At 43.1% G+C, this 23,858-nt stretch overlaps 1 protein-coding gene across 5 annotated transcripts in view; it reads right to left on the bottom strand.

Moving 5' to 3' along the window:
- TMCC1 (transmembrane and coiled-coil domain family 1) overlaps window positions 1-23,858 on the bottom strand; it is a 196,425-nt gene that overhangs the window by 169,578 nt on the left and 2,989 nt on the right. For 2 of the 5 annotated variants that reach the window (XM_061618476.1, XM_061618480.1), the window contains exon 1: window positions 3,838-4,037. The exons of 1 other annotated variant lie outside the window; for it this stretch is intronic. The gene's annotated coding sequence lies outside the window, so the exon portion shown is untranslated. 2 more of the 5 variants (XM_061618477.1, XM_061618479.1) reach the window with 2 other exon arrangements.

The raw sequence follows: 23,858 nt of genomic DNA, 5'->3' as shown, positions 1-23,858 counted from the left end.
CAAGCACAGAAGAGGAATTGGAGAGATTTTACACAGAAGTACAGGAAGAAATTGATCACACACCAAAACAAGATGTGCTGATAATCTTGGGGGACTGGAATGCAAAACTAGGGAACACAGAAGAACAAGGTATTGTGGGGAAATAGGGCTTAGGAGACATAACAGGAGAAAGACTTATTGAATTCTGTGAAGCCAATAATTTGTTTCTTGCGAACATTTTTCGAGCAACATAAAGACAACTGTACATGTGGAAATCACCAAATGGTCAATATAGGAATCAAATTGATTAAATAATTGGGAGCAGAAAATGATCATGAACTGGTTATATCGAAAAATCAGAGTAAAGCTAAAGAAGAACAAAGGAATCATAATGCCAAAATACTATTTCAATAACATCCTAGAAGAATATAAAGATCAAATAAGGAACAGGTTTGAGGCTTTAAACTTAGTTGACAGAGAACCAGAAGAACTATTGAGTGAAGTCAGAGACATTATTAGGGAAGAATGAAAAAAAACAATACCTCTAGTTAAAAAGAGAGAAAGACCTCAATGGATGACTGAAGAAACTCTTAAAATGGTTGGAGAGAGAAGGAAAGCAAAAGCGATAGGAGATGGAAATATGGTCAGAACCCTAAATGCAACAATACAGTGGCTAGTACATACGGACGAAGAGAACTATTACAATAGTTATTGTATAGAAATAGAAAAGGACAACAAAAAGGGAGAACAAGAGCCCTGTTCCAAAAGATTAGAAAAATGAAAGGCAAATTTAAACCAAGAGTAGGGATATTGAATAATCAACAGGGAAACACACTGACTGACCGAGATGAAATAAAAGGAAGACAGAAGCAATACACTGAAGAACTCTATAAAAGAGATGCAAGGGTGACAGATTCATTCATGGAAGAACCGTATGATGAAGAACCAGAAATTTTAGAATGTGAGGTGAAAGCTGCTCTTAAAATTCTTGGAAGAAACAAATCACCAAGAACAGATGGCATACCAATAGAGTTGCTACAAGGTACTGAGACTGAATCTGTCCAAATTTTGACAAAAATCTGTCACAAAATATGAAAAACTAAACAATGGCCCACAGACTGGAAGTGTTCAATATACATCCCAATTTCAAAGAAAGGGGATCCCAGGGAATGCAGTAATTATTGAACTATTGTCTTAATATCCCATGCAAGTAAAGTAATGGTCAAGATTCTACAACAAAGGCTCTTACCATATATGGAGCGAGAAATTCCAGAAGTCCAAGCTGGATTTAGAAAGGGAAGAGGCACCAGAGGTCATACCGCAAACATACGTTGGATAATGGAATAGAGCAAGGAATTTCAGAAGAAAATCACCCTGTGTTTTATAGATTACAGCAAAGCCTTTGACTGTGTAGATCATGGAAAACTATGGAATGCTTTAAAAGAAATGGGGGTGCCACAGCATCTGATTGTACTGATGTGCAGCCTATACTCTGGACAAGAGGCTACTGTAAGGACGGAATATGGAGAAATCAATGGGTTCCCAATTGGAAAGGGTGTGAGACGGGCATATTTTATTACCCTATCTGTTTAACCTATATGCAGAACATATACAGAAAGCGGGATTGGACCAAGATGAAGGAGGTGTGAAAATTGGAGGGAGAAATATCAATAATTTAAGATATGCAGACAATGCCATACTTCTAGCAGAAACCAGTAATGATTTGAAACAAATGCTGATGAAATTTAAAGAGGAAAGCACAAAAGCAGGACTACAGCTGAACGTCAAAAAGACTAAAGTAATGTCAACAGAAGATTTATGCAACTTTAAAGTTGACCATGAGAACATTGAACTTGTCAAGGATTATCAATACCTCGGCACAGTCATTAACCAAAATGGAGATAATAGTCAAGAAATCAGCTGTGAGGGAACTAGAAAAGGTCTTCAAACGCAAAGATGTATCACTGAACACCAAAGTCAGGATCATTCAGACCATGGTATTCCCGATCTCGATGTATGGATGTGAAAGTTGGAAAGTGAAAAAAGTGGGTAAGAGAAAAATCAACTCATTTGAAATGTGGTGTTGGAGGAAAGCTTTGCAGATACCATGGACTGTGAAAAAAATAATTGGGTGTTAGAACAAATTAAACCAGAACTACCATTAGAAGCTAAAATGGTGAGGTTATCATACTTTGGACACATCATGAGAAGACATGATTCACTAGAAAAAACAATAATACTGGGGAAAACAGAAGGGAGCAGAAAAAGAGGAAGCCCAAACGAGATGGATTGATTCCATAAAGGAAGCCACAGACCTGAACTTACAAGATCTGAACAGGGTGGTTCCCGAGAGATGCTGCTGGAGGTTGCCGATTCATAGGGTCACCATAAGTCATAGCCGACTTGAAGGCACAACAACAACAGTACTCTGGGGCAAGACTTGAGTAGGAAGTTTACTTAAGAGCATCCCTGCTCCCTAAGCATGATTGCTGGTATCAAAGAGAACTGTAAGGACTTGTACATCACCGGTACACCTAACAGACTGCAAATGTAAGACAGGTATAAACTATTGGTTAGCAAAGTATCTGAATGTGCTGCTTAGCTTTAGAAGGATCCCTTCCTCTCAAGTTTTTCCAGTATCTGTACCTGCTTCATAATACATATCAGGGCACAAACAGCCTTTCCTTCCACTGAGATGCAATGTCAGACTCTATTCTTCTTCCTATAATCCTAATTATTCTTTTGCTTCTCAAATTCACAATAAACCAGAACAAGGACATGCCAGTATTTTAATCTTAAAGTTAACCACTACCACTCTGTTCACAAATGCTATAGAAACACGCTGCGTAGAAATCCGCAGGAGACTCACTGGCACAATCCTACAGAAAAACAGACTAACAACTGAAAAAGACAGCCACTGTCAAGGCCACATTTCTGCACAACCAGCCACATTACAGATACAACCTCAACCGGTGCCTTTCTCCCCCATCTATTTACTCTTGTGATGGTATCATGCTGTAAATCGGAAGCTGAACGAAACAGGAGAGGCGGAGACAGAAAATAGAAGAGCCCATTTAAAACACAACAGCGTGCAATTGCTTTTTATTTAACAAAAGCATTAAAGGTGACACCCTGTCTCAAAACGTATGCAAAAAATATTATATGCACCCTCAAAGCAGCAGCCAACATTAGAAATAAGGAGATATAACTTTGAAGACACCAACTCTCCCCCAGCGACTTCTTCCACCCTCTATCCTTTCCATGATTAATCTCGGGGCACAGGCAGGCCCGGAATAGGGCTAGGGGGCTGCCCCTTAATAATAATAATAATAATAATAATAATAATAATAATAATAATAATAATGCAGTACTAGTAGCATACAAATAAGAAAATTCATTACAGATTTTTTTCTACCCCCTTACTTTTTTTTGATACCTGCCCCTAACGTTTAGGGTTAGCCTGACTATGGGCCTGGCAGAGACTATCCCCCTCCCTAGGAAAACGATGCTTTGTGGGGAGGGGGAGAAGGAAGAGGAGGAACAAACGTGCCCACTCACCCCGCACCCACCCCCGAAGTTCTGAGGGAACGAGAAGGGGCAGGTAGGAAGCACCCACCGAGGCGGTGGCAGGGAGACGGAGGGAACAGGCAGGCAACACGAGAACCGGCCCCAACTACCAAGAGAAGGGGAATTAAATTACTCGCCGTGAGGGGCACTGGGCAGCGAAGGTGGGCAACGGGAGGACCTTCTACGAGGAGAACTGAGCTGGGCCGTGGAGGCTGCCGCCAAGGCACTGACTCGGGAAAAGAGGAAAAGCGAAGGGTTGGGGAAAGGAAGATGCTGCTCGCGGTCGCTTACTGGCTCCGGGAGGCGAGGGAGGCGACGCCCCAACGACTCCTATGGCGGCGGCTGCTCCATCCGCCGGCTCTCGGCTCCCAGCCGCCGCTGCTGCCCCGCTGCCGCCGCCGCCAACTCTCCTCCTCCTCCTCCCCGCCTTCTCAAGGCAAAGACAACGACGCCGCGTTATTGCGCAAGCGGAGAAGTCGCGAGCGACAGAAACATACTCTCTGACGTCACCGCGAGCCACCTCTTCGCGTACCGAGGGAACAGGAGGATCCAGAAGCCGTTCGAGTAACTAACTCCACCCTCCTCCGGACATTGGAGGAGGGCGGAGCAGGAGTTGGGACATTGGGCTGCGGTGGAACTAGGGGAAAGGGGCGGGGCCTCACGCCTCTGCGGAGGGTTCGGCTTCTGTGGTTAAAGCATAAAAAGTTATTTTTTCCCACGGTTGCCGGGGAGCAGGCATACGCTTGGCTACGTGCCAAACACACGTTTGGTCAAGGGTTTTCTGGGGTAATCGATTTCTCTCTCTCTCTCTCTCTCTCTCTCTCTCTCTCTCTCACACACACACACACACACACACACACACACAGAAAGAAGTCTGCTTGCTCAACCGTGCTAGATTTCCATGTTCGTTGTCATCTCCTGATCTACAGCTTTTGCATTAACTTTAGGTGATCTAGCATTTCCTTTGTGTTTTAGGTCATCCTTTCCTAATTATTCATTATGTTTATCGTTGTTCTGGGACGGGTTTAGTATCTCCACCTCATTTTGGTTCCCGCTTTCTTCCCGAGCAGCATACACCGTGAATATAAGTCCTTGGTTCCTAAACATTCGTGCAGCCCGATCCTTTGCAAACCTGTGCTCGATTTCAATAGGAATGAGTCCACGTCTGTAAAAACTGCATCACTATTTTGAAACAAGCCCCTCTCCATCCTGCTTATCTTAGGTTTTTATTTTAATAAGAGTGCAATTTTAGACACACTTCGCTGATCGAAGTAAACCCCACTGAGTTACTCAGTACGTAGGAGTGCATAGGATTGCACCGATGATACATTTTTATCCTATCTTTCTTCCAAGAACCACAAGCAGGCTTACATGGTTCTCCTCCCCGTTTTATCATGACAACAGCCAGAATGAACCTAATGTTAGTTTAAACTGAAATTAGGAGTACAAAAAGGAATTGTGTATGGAGCACACTGGCCATCCTTTGGGGCGAAGTGTCAGAGGAGCCAGTGGCATCACTAGGGTTGGTGTCACCTGGTGCGGTAACTCATGGTGTCACCCCCATGGACCTCCTCCCGTACCAGACCTAGGGTGCCTAGGGGCAGGGCAGCTCTGGGTTAGGGTTGCCATATTCCAGTTCCACAAATCTGGCAGGCTAATTTACATATTATGCAAATATTTGCATATTAATATTTGGATTGTCCAGTTGCTTTGTTTTTGTGCCTAGGAATTACCACCAAAAACTGGGGAAAGATGTGAGAAATCTTTTTTAAAAAAAAACTTAACATTTTCAGCCTTAAATGCCTAGACTCTAGTTTCCAACACTATGGAATTTTGATTGATTGATTAAGAGGATTTATATCCTGCCCTTCTGCTGTTAAAAACAGAGCTCAGGACAGCTTACAAATATAATAAAAACAAAAATGCACAATCAATATAAAAACATAATAAAAACACAAAATAGCAACAAACATAAAGTAAGTTAGGGCAGCAGTATGGTTAACCATTACATATATGATATATTTCAGAGATGTGGGTGGAGAAAAACAAGCCAAAATGTTAGGAAAAGGAGTCTTTCACACCACATGCTCAGTTCTAAATACTGTTGCAGCAAGTTTTACAAGTTCCTCCAGTATTCCACTGGTGCAGGCACTCGGACATTCAAAGTATCTGTATGTTTCTTAGGTTTTATAAAAGCAGAGCTTTGCTTAACTCAAAATTTCTTCTCCCTTTGATCAACCACATCTACACAGGTTCTACCTCCATACTCAAAATGAAACTGGGCCTGGAAGTGTGCAACAACCCCACACATACCTTGCTAATTAGATTACCAATGCCAAGATGTCTGTCTTATTGACTACTCTCCTGCACACACACCCCCACTGGGCATCATGAAAGACCCAGTCCTGGGCTCAGAAAGAAAATAAATATCTGGTCCTCTTCAAAGTACTGATAAGCCTCTTGTTTTAATTAAAATAATAATTATAAGTTCTTGCTCTTATCACTAATGGGAGTTAATTATGTTGCATATGCTGCTTTTGTTTCTATGGCTGTAACAGAGTGAGGTTAAAGATAAGTGAAATGCAAATAGGGGGGAAAAACAGAAGGCAGTAACACTTTCCTAAATGTAATACCATACCAACCACAACAAGATTCCTATGAGTAAGGCAGAAAACTAAGCATCTCACAACCAGTCAGAATTCCTAACCAATAACCAAAAATATGATAAATGAAGAAATATTTATATAAGCATGACTATCAAATATATTTATTATTTACACAAACTGTAAAGATATTTATAGTGCAATCCTAGGTTTATTTATTCAGAAGCAAGTCCCAGTGTATTCAGTGGAATTTACTCAAACGGACAGAACTGCAACCTCAAGTGATAAGCAACTTCATTCACACAACCCAAAATTCTGAATCATGCCACTTTACACTGTTTTGCAACTGTTTATACTTGTTTTTATGGTTATTGGATTTTAAATAGCTTTATTTCTTGTTGTGAGCTGCCTTGGTTTCCAACCCTACCTCACAGGGTTGTTGGAAAGACTACACACACACACTGCAGATGTATAAATACATACAGCCCATATAATAGTTTATTGTCAAACCAATTGGTCATTGTAGAAAAATCAGTATTAGTTTTTAAAAAATCAGTATTAGTTTCCTACAGAATAAAAACTGTAATACCTAAGTAAGCCCTGCCTACTTGCTTTAAAATAGGACTGGAGGGGGGGGGCAGAAAGAGCACACAAACACAATTCTTTTTTACATTCACTCCAAAGTCCCATTGATTTTCAGCACATTCATAACCATGTCTACTCAAAAGTAAATCCTATTGAATTCAATGGGATTTACTTTGGACATATGGGATTAGCAATGCTTTTACCCCCACAAAAGCAAGTATTGGGAAGGTTTTCAAAACACTGCCCAGGATCTGACTCCTACACACAAGAGGGGAAAAAACTGAAATGTATATACTTACCCAATTTATGAGATTTTCAGATAAACGGGGGGAAACCACCATTTTCTGGCCTTGCAATGAGGTTTACTAGACACTGCCACAGGTCAACCAAACACTTCACTGATTGGCTGCAATCCTGAATGGGCGGGGTTAAAGCTACAAAGTGCTATACAGTAGTTTAAAAAAAGATTTAACGGGGGGGCTGACGTTTTTATGTGTATCTCAAGAACCGGACCACCTAGAAACTTTTTTTTTAATTAAAGCTGAGAATCCAGGCCAGCTAAGGGGCTAAACGGGCACCAGGTGGCATGCAAAGAATCCGGGTAAAACCCAGCTAACCAGGCAATATGGCAACCCTACTCTGGGTGACACCCCCCTCTCATGGTGTCACCCTGGTGCTGTCCACACTCCCCGCACCTGGCTAGTGACGCCACTGAGAGGAGCTAGCAATCCCTAACCATGTCCTCAGCAGCAACCATACGTGACAAGGCACATACCTCTTTTGTCTCACATGCCTCATTCTCAATTCCCCCCCCCCACTCATTCCCATTAGCTACCTGAAGAGGCCCATTTGATAACTAACATCTCTTCCAAGGATGACCAGGTACCCAAATTTAGAGAACCATCCTCTTTCTGAAGGACTGTTTGGTCCAGTTGAAATATAAAGAACCATAAGGGAGAGCAGATACCTTTAAATTGTCCATGCGCTATGAGCACCTGGACAGCAGATTCAGTGGACACTAAGGAGGGGGGATCCTCCAATTGGGATGCTCATGGCCCAAAGCTTCCCAGTTCTCGATGCTCATGTTACATTTTTTTAGATTAGCTTTAAGAACATCTTTAAACCTCTTTTGCTGTCCAACGATATTCCATTTTCCATCCTTAAGTTGAGAGTAAAGTAGCTGCTTTGGAAGACTGTGATCAGGCATTCGAACAACATGACCGGTCCAGCGAAGTTGATGTTGGAGGATCATTGTTTCAACATTGGTGGTCTTTGCTTCTTTCAATACGCTAACATTAGTCCTCCTATCTTCCCAAGTAATTTGCAGAATTTTCCAGAGGCAGCATTGGTGGAATCTTTCAAGAAGTTGGGAATGGTGTTTATAGATGGTCCATGTTTCACAGGCGTACAGTAAGGTCGGTAGTACAGTGGCTTTGTAAATAAGCATTTTGGTCTCCCTGCGAATATCCCGATTCTTGAACACTCTACGCTTCATTTGGGAGAATGCGGAACTCGCAGAGCTCAGACAATGTTGAATTTCAGCGTTGATGTCAGCTTTTACAGAGAGATGGCTGCCAAGATAAGAAAAGTGATTGACATTCTCCAGCGTCGCACCATTAAGCTGGATTGATGATGATACAGAGGGATTGGTTCGCACTTGCTGATGAAGCACTTTGGTTTTTTTGATGTTAAGCGAGCGGCCAAGCTTTTCATATGCTTCTGCAAAGACATTTAGGATAGTTTGAAGATCTTCCTCTGAATATGCGGAGACTACATTATCATTGGCATACTGAAGTTCTACAACAGAGGTTGTAATTACCTTGCTTTTTGCTTTCAGTCTACTGAGATTAAAAAGCTTTCCATCTGTTCGATATGTGATTTCCACATCAGTGGGAAGTTTCCCCTCAACAAGGTGTAGAATCATGGCAATGAAAATAGCAAATAAGGTCGGAGCAATAACACATCCCTGTTTGATGCCTGATCCCACTTTGAATGGATCACTTTGGGAGCCATTGTTATCCAAAATTGTTGCCATCATGTTGTCATGGAGGAGTAGCAAAATATTCACAAATTTATCAGGGCATCCAATATTCAGAAGGATGGTCCAGAGCACTTCCATTTATAGTATCAAAGGCCTTAGTCAGATCAATAAACGCCATATACAGAGATCGGTTTTGCTCCCTGCATTTTTCTTGAAGTTGTCGTGCAGTGAAGATCATGTCCACTGTCTCCCTGGAAGGGCGGAAACCATTTTGGGATTCAGGGAGGATGTCTTCTGAGATAGGTAGGAGGCTATTTGCAAGGATCCTTGCAAGGATTTTACCTGCAGTAGCAAGAAGAATGATGCCTCAGTAGTTCCCACAATCTGTTCTATCACCCTTCTTGAAAAGAGTGATAATTATGGCATCCCTAAAGTCTTCCGGGATCTCCTCCCTCATCCAGATTTTTTCAATGAGCTTATGAAGTTGTTGTGTGAGGTCAGGCCCACCTTCTTTAAAGACTTCAGCAGGAATCCCATCAGGTCCACTAGCTTTGTTATTCTTCATTTGATTGATGGCTTTACTGACTTCATCCAAATCAGGGGATACTGCAAGCTCATCTCTAATTTGTTGTTGTGGGATTTGCGATAAGATCTCACCAGCCACATAAGAGTTACGATTACGGAGGTCGTGGTAATGCTCTTTCCAACGCAGTGCAATTGATTCTTTATCCTTTAGAAGTTTGGTACCATCTATTGAACGTAAGGGATTTGTTGGTCCGTAGATGGCCTTTGTAGAGTGTCCAAAATTGGACAGATAGGCGACTAACAAATTAAAGTTTATTATTATTATTATTTGTGGCATTAAAAAAGGCCCATGCATCGTGAGCATCTGCAAAATGCTGGATTTCTTGAGCTTTCTTTTTCCACCAGGTGTTCTTAAGTTCTCTAGTTCTTCTTTGGACCTCAGCCTTTGCACTTGCATAGATGTTTTTCTTAGCAGCACAGTTAATGTCTTTTTGCCATATCTGGAAGGCTTTCCTTTTCTTGTCAATGATATGTTCAGTCTCACTATCATTCTCATCAAACCAGTCCTGATGTTTCTTAGTTTGGTATCCAATAGTTTGTTCACATGCTGCAATAATGGATGTCTTCAGTTTAATCCAGTGTTCCTCGACATTTTCAGGGAGTTCCATAGATAGATGTTTCTTGAGAGTTGTTTGAAAGCAAGCTCTCTTAATAGGATCTTGAAGGGCGTGGATGTTCATTTTACGCCTTAGTTTTCTTCCTTGGAGCCTACGTTGAGGAACAATATTAATGGCCATAGTGGAAATATATGAGTAAAATCAACATACTGTGTTGAAAAATGGATTTCATTAGGTGAAATTGCTTGCACAAATGTGTGCATTAGTCAAAACTGCATACAAAAATGTATTAGGAGAAATTCACACTAAAATGCTGAAGAATTTTCATGAGGATTTTTTAAAAATCGCAAATAGCTGCAGAAATGTGGAGACAGAATTTAAGATTGTAAAAATGAGAAACTGAGGTAACCAAAATTGACAGAGCCAACCCTAGTGAACACACCCAGGTCACAGTCTTCCCTCAACTTGGGGAGATGTATTTTCTTGCAATAAAATGATTGTAATTATTTTGAATTTGTATTTAAAACAATTAGCATATGCAAATTTTATGCAAACCTGTGCCTTGCCTGTTTCCAGCATATAAGGTGCAACCAGTTAGGTGCATCTACCTCCATCACTATTAATTTTCAAGAGGAACTTTAAAACATTTGTTTACCCAGGTTGAAGAGGACTGTTCCTGGTAACCTGAAGATCCCTGATGCAAGAGTGTGTTCTAGAATATGTTTAACTGTGTTTTACAATATTTTAACTTGTGTTTTACAATATTTTAACTGTGTTTTAGAATCATTTTAATTGCAATTGTGTTTTGAAACATTTTTAACTCTTTTTAGTATATTTTTCTTTTTCTTGTTAAATTATTTTGTTTATGTTTACTGCCCTAGGCTCCTTTGAGAGGAAGGACAAGTGACATTCAATATCATCATCATCATTTTAGAATATGGTCAGGGACAAAGGAAGGATGAAATGGAGATGCTTATGAAAGGTTCGGGTGATGTTTCAGAACATCACCCTTCTAACTCCTAAACTAAGGCCCTGTCTGCACTATATATTTAAAGCACTATCATACCTAAGAGTTCTCTGGGAAGAAGGATTGTTTGTTAAACCGCTCTGAAAATTGTAGCTGTGTAAGGGAATATAGGTCTCCTTAACAAATCTCTGTACCCTTAAAAAAACTACAGTTCCCAGGATTCTTTGGGGGAAGTCATGACTGTTTAAAGAGGTATGATAATACTTAAAATGCATATAGTGCAGATGGAGCCTAGGAAGTGTGTGAGAGAGACAGAGAGAATGAACTGGAATGTTTCTTTATGCCTTCAAACAGTCTATAGGTTTTACATATTTCTTGTACAGTTGTTAGTACAGCTTATTGTACCTTGACCAGGGTGGGATGGAAGTGTGGAAGATATTAACTGAACATATGAATTTGTTTTAAGACTATTAGAAAGTCTAACACAGCAGTGAAATAAATATAAGGAGTCTTCTGTTGAACCTGTGATATCTATCCAATGTGACTGCCCTGCCCAGAGTGAGAATCAAGAAACGGAGGCAAGACTGGAATTAATTCCTGTTTTATTAGAGTAACATCAAAGGCAAAGAGTCTCATAGATTTCGCTAACTATCTCGCTGTAATCCCTAACTAGACTACTCTGGCTTACTCTGCAGCAAGTAAGGGGAGTTGACTCAGCACCCTCATCAGAGGGGCATGGGCTTAAGTAGGAAAGGTTTTCACTCGTAATCTCTGACTCCTGCGCGGGACCTTCCTCTGGCCAAGCCTCTTTTCTCGGCGGCACATACAAGGTGACAGAGGGCGTGCACACATCTGCTCATTAGACTCCTCAGGTGCCGGCTCCATTGAAGGAGGAGGAGATGTTTCTGGCAGGGAGGCGTTTGAAGGGCCAGACAAGGAATCCTGGGATGGAGTTGGCGCGCTCAAGGTCTTGTTCCAACAGCTCTCCTGGGGCGCTTGGCAAGGGAGGGGTCTCCACGTGAGCAGGCGAATTTCCCATGGGAATCAGAGAGTGTCGTGTCTCCTCCCCCCAGATCTTCAGGAGCATCCTCCACATCTGACAACTCTCCCATCTGCAGAGCTGGGGGTGTGCCCTCGAAGAGCTCCCCCCTGAGTCACTCTGAGCTGGGAAGGGGCCCTGGGGGTCCCCCACCTCCTGATCCAGGCCCACCTGGGGCTCAACAGTGACTGATCTTGTGTATTGTGGACTCCTTTTAGTGGAAGCTGCTTTGATATGGGGGAACAGTACCCTTGATCCATTTAGTTTATCAACAGTGGGGATGGATGGACTTATAAAAGTTAAAACCATTCCTCTGATGCTGACCCAGTTCATTTCAGGTAAATCATAGGTCCATGTGCAATGGTTAGCGTGTACTGAGACCTGGGAGATCAGGATTTCAATCCCTGCTTGGCCATAAAGCTCACTGGGTGACCTTGGGCCAGTTGTTGTGAGGATAAATCAGGGGGAGAGGACCAAGTTTATATGCCACTTTGAGCTCCTTGGAGGAAAGGTGGGATATAAAAGAAAAGGAATACAAACTTATTGGATTGGAAGCAACTGCCTTTCCTAAAAAGCTTTGATATGACCTGTATTGCTTACTTTTGTTTTTAAACATATCATAAAAACTTAACAAGCACCCTGCCTTCTGAGTCAGACCAGTGGTCCACCTAGTCCAGCATCCTGTTTCCCAAAGAGGCCAACCAGATGCCTATGGGAAGCCTACAAGCAGGACATGAAGACAACAGCCCTCCACTGCTGTTGCTTCCCAGCAGCTGAAAATGCTTCTGAATACAAGATGCTTGCTGTTAACATCTTAAAAGCTTTGCATCTGAAGCCATGCACAAACATAATTAGCCTTGGGTATTTACCAACAGTTTTTACATTTTTGTCCAACAGCAATAGCTTTATATTAAAGAATATAAGAGCCCTGCTGGATCAGTCCAGCATCCTATTCTCACAGTGGCCAACCACATACCTATGAAAAGACAAAAAGCAGGACTCGAGTGCAACAGCACTCTCCCCTCTTCTGCAGCCGAGCAGCAGGTACTCAGAAGCGGAACATAGCCACTGTGGCTAGCAGCCATCAGTAGCCTTATCCTCCATGAATTTTAAAGCCATGCAAGTTGGTGGCTATTGCTACATCTTGTGGTAGTGAATTCCATAGTTTAATTATATGCTGTGTGAAGAAATACTTCCTTTTGCCTGTCTTGTATCTCCCAACTTTCAGCTTCATTGAATGAGCTCAGGATCTAGCAATGTGAGAGAAGGAGGAAAGCATCTGTCCACTTTCTCCACTGCATGAATAATTTTATACACCTCTATCATGTCCTTAACCCCCTTCTAGGACTCTAGTGGATGAACTCCCACGGACCTTTATTATGAAAAGGATTACAACACAATACTACTTGTTTTTATTTTAAAACAGGGCATGGCATTTTAAGAAGAAATGTAGCTTTTTAAGCTACATTTGGCAAACATAATACCATGCCTTGCATACAAGAAATAGATCACAATCAACTCTACAAGAATCAAAAATAAAAGTTGTGCAGTTTATTGGCAAGGGAAGAGAAGAAATCCAAGGAAAACTTAACAGTCTTATTATTAAAAGATTGACTTACTGATACTTTTGTAGGGCAATGTATAATAGACATCAAGATGAGAGCTCAGGAAACCAGCCAAGTTAGTTTCTACAGAAAGCAAGCGCAACTACTAAAGAAGAAAGGCCTTCCCTATAACAGTCCTGCTAGTAGACCAGTTCAGCAGTACTCTACCATAGATTTAAACACTATAACCACAGCATGTTCTTCAGTTTAATAACAGTGCAAAATGTAAAAGGAACAAACTAACTGTATATCCAAGCAGGCACACCCAGTAACATAATACAGCTAATGTTAGCTCTCTCTATTGGAGTCTCAGTATAGCTTTTTTCCATTCAGCATTCTTCTCAGTGAACCAATTAGTTTTCACTGATAACCAAAATGTTTCTTCTGAAGGCTCTTTCTTCCAAATCTTTCCACAAAGTTACTATAGAAGAAATAAAAATTCAGAGTATCTGTGAAATTAATTATTATACTCAGAAGGTAAACTAAGGATTTAAGGACATTAGTATAATATTAATATTGCCTATCAGTTAAAAACTTACTACATACTTCTGCATAATTAGTTGTACCAGAATAGCTAAACTATTTTGTTGTTGTTATGTGCCCTCAAGTCAATTACAACTTATGGCGACCCTATGAATCAGTGACCTCCAATAACATCTGTCATGAACCACCCTGTTCAGATCTTGTAAGTTCAGGTCTGTGGCCTCCTTTATGGAATCAATCCATCTCTTGTTTGGCCTTCCTCTTTTTCTACTCCCTGCTGTTTTCCCCAGCATTATTGTCTTTTCTAGTGAATCGTGTCTTCTCATTATGTGTCCAAAGTATGATAACCTCAGGTTCATCATTTTAGCTTCTAGTGATAGTTCTGGTTTAATTTGTTCTAACACCCAATTATTTGTCTTTTTCGCAGTCCATGGTATCCGCAAAGCTCTCCTCCAACACCACATTTCAAATGAGTGGATTTTTCTCTTATCCGCTTTTTTCACTGTCCAACTTTCACATCCATACATAGAGATCGGGAATACCATAGTCTGAATGATCCCGACTTTAGTGTTCAGTGGTACATCTTTGAATTTGAGGACCTTTTCTATTTCTCTCATAGCTGCCCCCCCGTCCTAGCCTTCTTCTGATTTCTTGACTATTGTCTCCATTTTGGTTAATGACTGTCCCCAGGTATTGATAATCCTTGATTGTCAACTTTAAAGTTACATAAATCTTCTGTTGTCATTACTTTAGTCTTTTTGACGTTCAGCTGTAGTCCTGCTTTTGTGCTTTCCTCTTTAACTTTCATCAGCATTCATTTCAAATCATTACTGGTTTCTGCTAGTAGTATGGTATTGTCTGCATATCTTAAATTATCGATATTTCTCCCTTCAACATTCACACCTCCTTCATCTTGGTCCAATCCCGCTTTCTGTATATGTTCTGCATATAGATTAAACAAATAGGTTGATAAAATACACCCCTGTCTCACACCCTTTCCGATGGGGAACCCATTGGTTTCTACATATTCTGTCCTTACAGTAGCCTCTTGTCCAGAGTATAGGCTGCGCAACAGTACAATGAGATGCTGTGGCACCCCCATTTCTTTTAAAGCATTCCATAGTTTTCCATGATCTACACAGTCAAAGGCTTTGCTGTAATCTATAAAGCACAGGGTGATTTTCTTCTGAAATTCCTTGCTCTATTCCATTATCCAAAGTATGTTTGCGATATGATCTGTGGTGCCTCTTCCCTTTCTAAATCCAGCATGGACGTCTGGCATTTCTTGCTCCATATATGGTAAGAGCCTTTGTTGTAGAATCTTGAACATTACTTTACTTGCATGGGATATTAAGACAATAGCTCGATAATTAGTGTGTTCGCAAGAAACAAATTATTGGCTTCACAGAATCCAATAAGGCTTTCTCCTGCTTCATTTCTGTCTCCTAAGCCCCATTTCCCACAATTCCTAGTTCTTCTCTTTCCCCTACTTTTACATTCCAGTCCCCCATGATTATCAGCACATCTTGTTTTGGTGTGTGACCAATTTCTTCCTGTATGTCTACATAAAATCTCTCCAATTCCTCCTCTTCTGCTTTTGTCATTGGAGCATAGACTTGGAGGGTGGTTATGTTAATAGGTTTCCCGTTTAATCTCATTGATATCAGTCACTCAGACCTTAGCTCCTAATTGCTTTTGCTACATCACTTCTCACTATTAAAGCAACCCCATTTCTTCTTAATTTCTTATTTCCTGCATAAAATATTTTGTAGTTGCCTCTCACACCCAGCAGCCCAGCAGCAGCCTCTAGCCTACAGATCGGCGTTAAGAACAGTTGGGAGGGGAGAGAGAACTACAACACTCTATTTGCCTTCTACTCAGAGCTCTGTAAGCCGCTTTTTTAACATCAAGTTTAGCCCCCTTTAACACCTTTTGGGACTATAAGAGGGGGGTAGTGTTGAGCTGAGAAGCCCACCCCCCTTTATGGCCATCCCCCCTACCTTAGGGTCTGGTTTTGGTGGCAGTGAGGGAGCAGTGTGACGGACAGCCAGAACATCAGCCAGGTGGTGGTGGGAGAGCGCCTAGCCTGCTCCCCCTGCCTGTGGTGTGGAGGGCTGTAGAGAGTAACGGCCTGGCGGTGGTGAGAGCGCCGCAGAAAACAGCCGGGCCCTGGACTCGGTGTGAGGCGCCAGGAGAACGGTCGGGGTGGCAGCGTAGAAGAGCCGTGGAGGACATCGGCCCGGTGGCGGTGGGAGCGCCGCGGACGGCAGCCAGGCTCTGGGTGCGGCCCAGCAACCGAAGGAAGATTGTCATCTTTATTATTGCCACCACTGCCAAGACTAGGACTACTTGTGTTGATTTTGGGCTGATTTTGACTGTGGGGATGTATGGATGTGTGGATGTGTGGTTGTGGGGGAATTGTAATGATTTTTAATTTTAATTTTAATTTAATTTAGCAGTATCAGAGTGTTAGAGGCGGGTCTCCGGCTCATTATTGTTTTAGGGTGGGTGGCCTGTCTGATTGGCGAACAGGGACAGGGGCATGTGCAAGTCAGGGGGGGATGTGACAGGGAAGGTGAGGGGCCAAACTATAGAAAGAGTGGGCGGCAGACGCTGGAATGGTACTGTTGGCAGACCATGCCAGATGAGGGGAACACGGGATAGATGTGTAATACCCATCCCATGTTCCGGGTCTGTTCAGAACCAGACGACAACTGGGGGATGCAGGATTCCTACCGACCTTCGATTGTTGTTGTGTAATGCCAGGTCTGTAGTACAAAAAACATCGCATATCCATGATATAATCTTGGATGGGCAAGCAGACCTGGCATGTATTACGGAGACCTGGCTGGATGAGGCCTCAGCTCCCATTCTTGAGGCCATGTGTCCGCCGGGTTTCCGTTATGCACAACAACCGAGGGTGGGAAGGCGGGGAGGGGGTGTGGCAGTCATCTATCGGGAGTCTCTAGTTTTTACCAGACCTCCTCTTCATAGGACTAAGTTTGTTGACTGCATGTACTGGAGGTTGGGCCCGAAGGGCAGTTTGGGGATCCTGCTTGTGTACCGCCCACCCCGCTGCACAGCAGACTCCCTGGCCGAGGTGCTAGAGATGGTCTCGGCTGTACGTGCGTTGTCCCCAGAGCTGTTAATTCTCGGGGACTTCAATGTACATGCTGAGGCCACTCTCGTAGGAGCCCCTCGGGATTTCCTGGAAACCATGGCTTCCTGGGAACTGCACCTTAGTAATATTGGGCCCACCCATGTAGCCGGTCATGCTCTCGACCTTATATTTGTCCTGGGAGGGGAGGGAAGTGTTCTGAAGTTGGGGGTGGCTTCTTCCACCCCTGTGTCATGGTCAGACCACTATCTGGTAAATATAGACTTCTCGATACCACACACCCTCCGTAGGGGAAAAGGACCTATTAGAATGGTGAGCCCCAGACGCATAATGGATCCAGAAGGATTCCTGACTGCGCTTGGGGAATTGGAACCTGCTGAAGGCCGCACGGTCGATACCCTGGTGATGGAGTGGAATGAGGGGATCACCAGGGCTCTGGACTGCGTGGCGCCGAAACGTCCTCTCCCCCTGAACAGAACTCAGTTAGCACCTTGGTATACTCCACGGTTGCGAAATCTGAGACAGGAGGTGAGACGACTAGAACGCCGGTGGCAGAAATCCCGTTCCGAAGATGTCCGGACACAGGTTAGAGCAGCAGTAACTGCCTACCAAGTGGCAATAAAGGCAGAAAAGAAGAGGTTCTTTGCTGCCTCTATTGCGTCCGCAGAGTGCTGTCCCAGGAGGTTGTTCCAAGTGGTCCGAAGCCTGGTCGGTCCAGTTGCTCAGGAACCCTTGGAACAGTCTAAGGCCTCCTGTGACAAATTAGCAAAGCACTTTGCCGACAAAATCGAACATTTACGGAGCTCAATTCCGTACGCCGTGGACACAGTAAATGAAACAGAGTTGGCCAGTTGCAATCCGGTCAAATGGGATCGGTTTCGACCTCTTCCTTCTGAGGATGTAGACAAGGTGCTCTCGACTGTGAAGCCTACCACCTGTCTAACTGATCCTTGCCCATCGTGGCTCCTTGTGAGCTGCAAAGAGAAATTGGGCGAGGGGATTAAGGCGGTGGTCAATGCATCCTTGGAGGAGGGTGTAATGCCATTAGCACTCAAGGAGGCAATTGTAAAGCCCATCTTAAAGAAGTCCTCCTTGGATCCCCAAGTTTTGAATAACTTTCGCCCAATTTCGAATCTACCATTCCTGGGCAAGATCATTGAGCGAGTGGTGGCTAATCAGTTGTCGACACACTTGGATGAAACAGATTATTTGGATCCATACCAATCGGGTTTCAGGACTGGACATGGAACTGAAACAGCATTGGTAGCTCTGGTTGATGATATGAGGAGGGCATTAGATAGGGGAGAATTCACCTTTCTTGTCCTCCTCGATCTCTCAGCGGCTTTTGATACTGTCGACCACAGTATCCTTTTACATCGCCTGGAGGAATCGGGAATAGGAGGCACTGTACTACGGTGGTTCCATTCCTTTCTTTCCGACAGGCATCAACAGGTAGCATTGGGGGAGGAGGTTTCAGACCCTTGGCCTCTCAATTGTGGTGTGCCACAGGGCTCTATCCTCTCTCCCATGCTATTTAATATCTATATGAAGCCGCTGGGGACAATCATCAGGAGATTTGGGCTGCAGTGTCACCAATATGCAGATGACACTCAGCTCTATCTCTCGTTTAAATCTTCACCAGAGTCTGCTGTGGAGACCATGTCCAAGTGCCTGGAATCCGTGAGTGGATGGATGGGAAGGAACAGGCTGAAGTTGAATCCTGATAAGACTGAGGTGCTACTCGTGGGAGACAAGGGAAGGTTGGGAGATGTTGACCTGGTGTTCGATGGGGTGAAATTGCCCCTGAAGGACCAGGTCCGCAGCCTTGGGGTTGTTCTTGATTCCAAGCTGTCCACGGAGGCTCAGATTTCGGCAGTGAGCCGGGCAGCTTGGTATCAATTGCACCTCATTCGTAGACTGCAGCCCTACCTTCCTGCTCATCAGCTCCCACTGGTGGTACATGCCCTGGTCACCTCTCGGTTGGATTACTGTAATGCGCTCTACATGGGGTTACCCTTGAAAACGGTCCGGAAATTACAACTTATACAGAATGCTGCGGCTCGACTGCTTACAAACTGTCGCCGCCGGGAACACATCACCCCAGTGTTGTTCGACCTACACTGGCTTCCAGTTATTTTCCGGGCCCAATTCAAGGTGTTGGTATTAACCTTTAAATCCCTATACGGTCTCGGCCCAGTTTATCTGATGGAGCGCCTCCAGCGCCACCAACCATGCCACCCAACAAGATCAGCCACACAGGACCTTCTCTCAATCCTGCCAACTAAAACAGCTAGGTTGGCGGGGACAAGAGAGAGGGCATTTTCAGTGGTGGCCCCCACTCTCTGGAACTCCCTCCCATATGACCTTTGACATGCCCCTTCCCTGAATGTATTCTGCCAAGCTTTGAAGACCTGGCTCTTCAGACAGGCCTTTGGGACTTACGGGGAGGGTTAAATTTTTACGACGAATAGCCTACTACTCTGTACTGGAACTGTTTTATTGTTTTATTGTTATATTGTATTTTATGATGTATTTTATTATGATGTAATGTATTGTTGTTAAATTGTACGTTGCCTAGAGTGGCCATTGGCCAGATAGGCGACCCACAAATTAAATTATTATTATTATTATTATTGTAGTTGCCTGATTGAAAATGTCCCATTCCTGCCCATTTTAATTCACTCACGCCAAGTATTGTAATGCTGATACGTTCCATTTCTTGCTTGACATTTTCTAACTTTCCCTGGCTCATGCTTTTCATGTTCCTATTGTGTGCATCGTACAACTCTGGACTCTCCTTTCGCATCTGTGCGCATCAGCCTCTGGGCTTCCTTTCAACTTTGACCCAGCTGCTTCATTAGTCACAGCGCTACTTGTACTTTTTCTTTGTTCTTCCACAGTAGCTCAGTGAGTGCCTTCTGACCTGGGGATCTCATCTTCCAGCACTATCTCATGTTGCATTTTGCATTCTCTGTTCATAGGGTTTTCGTGGCAAGAGGTATTCAGAGGTGGTTTACCATTGCCTTCCTCTGAGTTTGGATGCATCTCCGCCTTGGGTGCCCCTGCTAGGAGCCTAGCCTCTTGTTCTAGACTCCTGACTGCATTGCTGTCAGCTTCTTCAACACTCTCAAACCACCTCACCATGTTAAGGTGTGCATCCTAAGGGGGGTTGTTAACTATAGTTTTTTAATATTTAATAATTCAATATTGGAGGTCGCTGATTCATAGGGTTGCCACAAGTCGAAATCGACTTGAAGGCACATAACAACAATACTAGATACATGGTTTTAAAATCCTTTATATGGACCAACCCTTTGGTCTGTTATGAAAAGGGTTTTGCACTAGTGGTACAACACACATTAAGTTGCTATACCAATGCAGAATATTGTATTAGTATTGTTGCGCGCCTTCCCCAATCTCCGAGCGGTGAGATTTCAGGGGTCCCTGCGCCCATCCAGGGTTTGGTTTCCTTTAGGAAGAAGGTCAGCGGAGACTGCGGTGTCTTTATGAAACATGGTTTATTTATTTACACACATTCCAACCTGAGCTTAGGATGGAGGAGTTCAATGCATCAGCAGTCCAATATCCAGCTTTTCCATCTGGGTGCAGGGGCATCCTATAGCCATGATGCAGAGGGATAGCTTCTCTCCATGCCTGCAGCCCCAGCCATTTTCTAGCACACACTCAAAACTACAAACACACTTCTGCCAGCCCCCAGGAGTGGGGGGAGAGACTCTCCTCCAGAAGAGTTTCAATAAGAAAAGGATCTTCCTGGCCCATTTCACCAGTTGCCAGGGCAACTGATCGGCCCATTATCTTACCTGGCCACTCTATTTGATTAACAAAAGAGATTCATCTGGCTAGCAGAGCCAGCCCCCAGGGCATAGGATTCCAAATCAGAGGCTGGAAAGGCGACCCATAGAATCATCCATTCCAACCCCCCATGCTCATAACACTATACTTACTTCCACAGTGGAAGATGTGATAATAATCTTATATGGATCAGTTGTGAATTGGTAAGGGGTAAGCTAAGGATAGATTGGAAGAAACAGCAATATGTTCCTCCCAACCCTATGTATGAACATAAGAAGTTGTCTTATACCGATTCAGATCATTGGTCTATCTAGCTCAACATTGTCTACACTGACTTGCAGTGGCTTTCCAGGGTTTCAAGCAGGGGTCTTTTCCAGCTCTATTTGGAGATGCTGGGAGATTGAACCTGGGACCTTCTGAATGCAAGGCAGATGCTCTACCACTGAGCAACAGCCCTTCCCCCAAATATTTACTCACATGCAAGTCATGCTTTGTTTGGGAACTGGGATCTACAGAAAAATCAGTCTATAAGAATCCCTACCCAGTAAAATCTGTGTGCCCTGTGATCTCTAATGTCAGCAGGATGAGCCCACAATTCAATGAAATTGAGTATCTGGAGCAGGATCTGGAAAATTGGGGAAAGCAGAGCAGAATTCTGGAGGTACAGATTGACATCATAAACAGCAGGTCACAGGTTTGCCAGACCCATTGATAGTGGCATCAACAGCTGGATCCCCAAAGAAGTCAAAAACAGGAAACTATGATCACGCTGACAGGTTTGTAGGTATCATGTCTTGGAATATAGCTGGGTGGAAGGCCAGAGACTATGACAATGATATTATCGAGTATTTATCTAAGTATCCAGTGATAGCACTGCAAGAAACTTGGCTCACAGCAAAGGATGAGTTAGTGTTACCAGGATTTACGTCATGGGTTAACTCGGCACAGAAAATAAAAGATAGAGGCAGAGCTATAGGTGGTTTAGCCATTTTGGTTAAGGAAGAGCTGGGATGGAGGGGAGAACTGGTTGGTACAGCAGCCCTGACTACCAATTCTTCAGTGGTAAAATTCGTGGTTCAAGGTATGGTGCTTATCCTGGTAAATGTTTATATACCCCCAACTACCTCTCAATATTCTTTGCCTGATGTTTGGGTGCACCTTGAACAACTATTAGAGGAGCTGGGCACTAGGTTTCCAATGCCCTGCTTATACTACTGGGGGATTTTAATGCCAGAATAGGCCCATCTCTGATAAAGGTGGCTGAGCAGTGTGGACTTTCGGAAGATGATCTAACAGATTCGGTAGATTTGAATTACTGGAAATCCAGGGATAAGAAGATAAACAAAGCTGGTGTAAATCTGTTTAGGATAACATATATGTTTGGATTACGGATAGTAGGCAGCAATAATCCTAACATTCCGTACCCTTTTACTCATTTCTCTGCGTGTGCAGGCGGTGTGCTTGATTATATCTGTGTCTCCAGAGGGAAAGTTCACTTGTTCTCGGGTGTAATAGTAAATCCTAGGGAGGATAGTGATCATCAACCCATAACAGTGAAGATAGCCGTTGAATCTGATATGAGGATGGTGACCTACTCAGATCAATGGTTATCACAGCAACTGGAGGTTCAGGGAGAAAGGAGATTGAAATGGCAAAAGGTAAATGTGAGCAAACTTAAAGACTTCCAGAACTCAATTAAGGGCAGAGTACTTGGCAATATAATTTTAACCCCTGATGCCAATATTAATGCGGTACTGGAAGCATACCAGGAGATATGTAATAATTTGAGACCTTTTCTAAAAACTGATACGAGCTCAAATGAATTAAAGCCTATGAAGTCTTTATGGTTTGACACAGAGTGTAGAGTAATGAGAAGGAAATTGAGAAGACAGATACGGAAAGCACATGCCTCATTTGATCCTGAGATACAGAATATCATGTTAAATCTTAGAAGTGATTATAAAAAAATAATCTCAATTAAGAAATCACAGTTTCAGACACTTTTCTGGGCTGACCTCAAACTGGCAGCAACAGGGTCAAATTTTGCCTACTTCTGGCATTTGGTCTCTGGCAGACTCAGAGAAACAAAATTTACACTTGATATTCCTATTCCAGCCCTAATTTGGGAAAGGTTCTATTCAAACTTATTTAGAGAAGAAGAAGACGATGTAAGGACAGTTAGTAGTTCTGTGTAGGTATTGGATATCACCTCCCTTTCTTTATGGTCACCTGTAACTGCATTTGAGATTAAATCTCTTATACAGACAATGAAGAACAATAAGGCACCAGGTGACGACTTTCTGCCCTCAGAATTGTTTAAAAGCGATGCTGACTGCTGGGCCTCATTATTGGCAGGGCTATTTACCCATATAAACAAGACAGGCTGCATCCCAAAAGGCTGGAATCTTAGTATAGTAGTCCCAATATTTAAGAAAGGTAAGCGGCAGGATCCTAGAAACTACAGACCAATTCGTCTGATTCAGAGCTTGGAAAAGTTACTTTTTGGAAATAGAACTCCCATCAGCCCCAGCCAGCATGGCCACTGGATTGGGCTGATGGGAGTTGTAGGTCAAAAAAGTAACTTTTCCAAGCTCTGGCTCTGATTAATATCCCAGCCAAAATTTATGCAAAGTACCTCTTGCACAAAGTAGAGGACTGGGCAGAAGAAAATTCTATCTTAGCTGAAGAACAGGCTGGTTTCAGGAAAGGCCGATCTACCTTGGATAACTGCTATATATTACTCCATTTGATAACTAAGTATTCCACAAAGGGTGGACAGCTTTTTGCAGCTTTTATCGATTTAAGCACAGCTTTTGACTCCGTAAATAGACGTCATCTCTGGGAAAAGCTGTCAAACACAAATATAGACAGGAGACTCTTATTCCTAATGAAAGCACTTTATGCAGAAACATACTTGAAGGTCAGAACAGGCTCAAGTTTGGTCCTGACAGACAAGATCACTACACATAAAGGTGTA

The sequence above is a fragment of the Rhineura floridana genome, chromosome 3, assembly GCF_030035675.1.
Source record: "Rhineura floridana isolate rRhiFlo1 chromosome 3, rRhiFlo1.hap2, whole genome shotgun sequence".
Lineage (NCBI taxonomy): Eukaryota > Metazoa > Chordata > Lepidosauria > Squamata > Rhineuridae > Rhineura > Rhineura floridana.
The sequence above is the reverse complement of the archived record's forward strand: the minus strand, read 5'-3'. Positions and strand labels throughout refer to the sequence as shown.